We start from the raw sequence: 4,561 nt of genomic DNA on the forward strand, positions 1-4,561 counted from the left end.
CTTTGCCCCCATCAGGAAACTGCGCTTTTTTCCCAGAGTCACTAGCCACCTTTCTACATGTATTTAAAAGCACTATAGGGAATGAAAAAAAAAAAAATCAATCATCTTTCAGAATAAAGATTAGAGATTTGAGTGCTAATAACCTTCTTGAAAAAAAATCATGTTTTCATGCAGATATGAGGAGGAGAGGGCAAACTCTTTGCAAGGGACAACAAGTCTTATTCCTCTTTGGGCCCCTATTGTCTTACAAACAATAATATGCACATGCTAGGAAGAGACTATCTTGTTGAAACAATATATGTCCCCTAAAGACCTCAGAGTGCTTTGAGGAAATTGCTATTAGTTTTCCCAATCATCCTTTAGCAATAAAAACCTCAGATTCATGGAATTAAAGAGAGATCTCTAGAGTCAGATGGCAATTGCATAGTAAGAAGGTCCCAGTGGCCTACTTTCTGAAAACATTTTGGTTATTTTCATGAAGCATTATGTTGAAAAATGAACAACAACAGTTCAAAAACCTTTGTAAGCTATTCTGAAGAAAAGTTTTCAAAGAATCAAGACAAGTCTGAATTTCCTTTCAAGGTTACTTGAAAAATTGACTGCCATGATCATAGGAGAAAAACATGAGGAAAAGAAAAAAAAGAAGAATATGCAAAAAAAAAAAAAAAAAATCTGGTAGAGCTACTTGTGACCTCCTAACACACAGCAATCTGTATGACCCCATTCGGAGACATGAATTCAAAGGATCTTCTATGTAAAATTGTTTGGGGTACACCCAAAAGTCTATTGAATAATTAAAATTCTTTTCTCCAACAATTTCTTCCATGATTCTCATTTAGATTAATTCATCAGCTCGTACAGGAACAAGTCTGGGAGGGACACCACAATAAGCCACGGCTAATGTGAATATTTTTGTGTAAATTGATTCATCCAAAGAAAACTAAATGGACTAGGGTGAAGATACAGGGATTCAGAGCACAGCTGATGAGACATCACAATGGTGAATTTGAGAAGCAAGGGACAGTAAGAGCACAGGGACAAAGTCGATGTTAAATGACAGAAAACTCAGTTTGCAGGGAGACACTGTTCTCTAAGCCTCAACTTTCTCCTTGTAAAATAGAATAATTCTATCTTACTTGTCTCACAGAGTCACTGTGAAAATTAAATTCAATAATATCCTTGAAACACTCTACTGTTTCATTCAAATATAAAAAATTAAGAAACGGATTCTAGAGATAAGTGACAGAAGGTCATACGGATAACAAACGTGCATTAAGATGGGATAGGAGTGATGATATAAATAAATGAATACATAGATAAATTATATAAGAAATGTCAGTTACTAAGTTTTGCTTGAAATTACTCCTGGAAAACAGTATAGATATTTTATTCAAGGACATCAAATAAGAATAAAAATAAGACAAGCTCAAGCTACTGCATTAAACAAAGATTTTCTAACTTATTTCTAAAGAACTCTGGAGACATAAAAGTTCGTCTCTTTCCTTGATATTTCCATAAAGAAAAGACAATTGCTAAAAAGAATGTGGTAGGTTTTCAAGCCCTGACATGCACAGGTGCCCATGAGATATGAAATTTTAAAAAAGCAAGCTGCTGAACCATATTCTTAGGTAGATTCCATCATTTATATGTATGTTTGTAAATACAGATAAAATGTTCTAGAAAACACACTATTAACAGTTTTACCTCAAGAGAGAAGAGAGAGGCTGGAGAAAGCTGGGGGAAAAGGACTTTCTTTACATTTTTATAATATTTGAAAATTTTCTAAAGTATACTTTATGATTTCAAAAATTTACTGTAAAAAAATAGTATGATAGATACAATGACATAGTCACAGTTTCTTACCATGAGCAATGCGGACAGCTGAGCCTTGAAGACCAAGCAGGAGTCAGTCCGATGAAATAGCAGAAGAAGGGCATTTATGGCAAACAGTAAGCACGTGCGAAGGCACAGGGTCCTAGAAGAAAGGGAGGTATCTAATGTGAGTAGTAGTTGGGTAAAAACATATCTTAGGTAGATATGGGAGAAGAGTGGAAGATGATGGTAGAAGGCTGATCCAGGTGGCTTGTGTAAGATGTTAAGGATTTTGAACTTTCTTCGGAGTCACTAGGAAGCCACCGATGGATCTGGGGCATGGGAGAAGCATGCTCCCATATGTGTTTTAGGGAGATGCCATTAGAAACCGCGCAAAGAATGGATGAAGCAGAAAAAGCAAAAGCAATTAGTACAGCACTTACCATGATTAAGGAAAGAATTGTTGAAGGCATAGAGAGGAATCAATTAGACTATTGGTTATATGAAACTAAACTTTAGGAGGGAGATCTATTTGGGAGATATGGCTTTAAAAATCATCAAAAGGATTAGTGTAAACCAGCATATCCCAATTCCGTCATTATTCATGTTCCCCATCACAGTCTAAGAAAAACCTACATTATTATTTAGTCAGTGATTATTTTTTTTTATTGACTCACATAAAGCTTCATCTTAAGCAGTGAAATCATAGGTTTGGTGAACTATGTTTTTATGGGACACCTTAATATAAGCAGATCACAAAATTAAAATAGTATCTTTTTTGAATAGCATCTGAATCTTCTCAAATACCACCAAGCATACTACACTTTAGGAAAAAACAGGACCGGTTGCTTCCAATTCTAAAATTCTATGAGTCTATAATATTCAATTAAAACTTTTCTTTGAAACTTGAGCCCCAAAGATGTCACAAGTAATTTGCCCAAGTCTTAGTTTACCCCAAGTATGGTCTCCAGGTCAAAGCAACTCAGAAATGTTAATTCTCAGACCCTGTTAAATTAGAAACTCTGGAGGTAAGAGGCAGAAATCTAACCTTCCATATGAACCTGATGTTTCCATCTGTAAGTGTGAGAAACATGGCTTTGGGCCACCCACCAGATTTCTCCAGCAAAGAAACGGAGGCACTTAGGAGAATCCAGGTGAGATCATTTCCAAGTCAGGGTACTTGTATCTCACAGCACTCTGCCCCTCTTTTTTATTGTCTAGGTTCATACTATGCATTTCAGAATTCATGCTCAGCTCATTGACAGCCATTAAAGCAGTGGTCCCCAACCTTTTTGGCACCAGGGACCAGCGCTCCTCTGAGAATCTAATGCCTGATGGTCTGAGGTGGAGCTGAGGCGGTGATGCTAGCACTGGGGAGCAGCTGCAGATACAAAGCCTTGCTCACCCACCGGCCACCTCCTGCCGTGCGGCCCCATTCCTAACAGGCCACAACCAGTACCAGCCCACGGCCTGGGGGGTTGGGACCCCTGTATTAAATAAATCAACTGAGGATTAAAGATACATGTATGGTTTTCTAGATCTCTAGTGTGCTGTTTCTCAAACTCCAGTCATTCTCATATCACTGTTAGTATTTTCATGATTCTGCTCTGCCTCTGTGTCACATGGATACTATTATTTACCTAAAATTTTTCTTTAGTCTTTTTTTCTCCCCTCTTAGCACTCCTCGAGGGCTGTTTGCACTCCTGTTTCCTCTGCTGCAACCCAGCTCCTGGATCAGCCATGGGGCAGTGCAGGGGAAGAGGGGATGGAGGGGATGGGGGGCGGGGGGATTGGAGGCCTGAAAATCCCCACCGGCCTCCAGCTGCTCAACGACTACCTGGCAGCCAAGAACTACATGGAGGGGGATGTGGCCGTCACCAGCAGATGTGGCCCACCAACTGCAGACTTGTGTCATGCCTTACGATGGTCTAATCACATCAAGTCTTAGGAAGAGAGAAAAGCCAGCCCACCTGAAGTGAAGAAAACTTTGGGTGAAGATGGCCCTGCTACTGTGGAAGGAACCTAAGGAAGTGCAGCTACAGACAGTAAAGATGATGATGACATCGATCTCTTTGGATCTGATGAGAAGGAAGAAAGTGAAGAAGCAAAGAGGCTAAGAGAAGAGCGCCGTGCCCTGCATGAGTCAAAGCCAGAACTGCTGCTCTTGCTGCCAAGGCTTCCATTTCACTGGATGGGAAACCTTGGGAAGACAAGACAGATGTGGCAGAATGAGAGGAGGGCATCAGGAGCACTCGAGCAGATGGCTTGGTCTGCAGCTCTTCTAAACTAGTTCCAGTGGGGTGCGGAATTAAAAAATTTCATGCACAGGATGTAGTAGAAGACGATAAAGTTGGAACAGATATGCCGGAAGAGCAGATCTCTGCTTTGGGGACTATGTGCAGTCTATGGACGTGGCTGCTTTCAACAAGATCTAAAATCCAGCGTGGATCATTACCTTTAAATAAAAGCTTGACATCCCCCAACGCCCCCCACCAAAAAAAAAAGAAAAGAAAAAAGTTTTCCTTTAAATAAATTTTCATGTTTTACTTCAACATTTTTTTCAAATTATGTTATACCATCACCAAAAGGTCAATATCACTTGCCATAAATAAAAGCTAAGTACAAAAATAGTGTTATTAGATTCTACTTTTGCTGGTCAAAAGTTCTGCTTTGGGGACTGCGTTCCCTATTACCAAGGGTGGTTAGCCTGTATTAGAGAGGTATTCAGGTTTCATACCTAACTTGACAT

General features: G+C 39.5%; 1 pseudogene; it reads left to right on the forward strand.

Annotated features, from left to right (window-relative positions):
• Positions 1-2,903: 2,903 nt before the first annotated feature.
• Positions 2,904-4,247, forward strand: LOC120613203 (elongation factor 1-beta-like; annotated as a pseudogene).
• The last annotated feature ends 314 nt before the right edge of the window (positions 4,248-4,561 follow it).

The sequence above is a fragment of the Pteropus medius genome, unplaced genomic scaffold (genome assembly GCF_902729225.1).
Source record: "Pteropus medius unplaced genomic scaffold, Ma_sr-lr_union100, whole genome shotgun sequence".
Taxonomy (NCBI): domain Eukaryota; kingdom Metazoa; phylum Chordata; class Mammalia; order Chiroptera; family Pteropodidae; genus Pteropus; species Pteropus medius.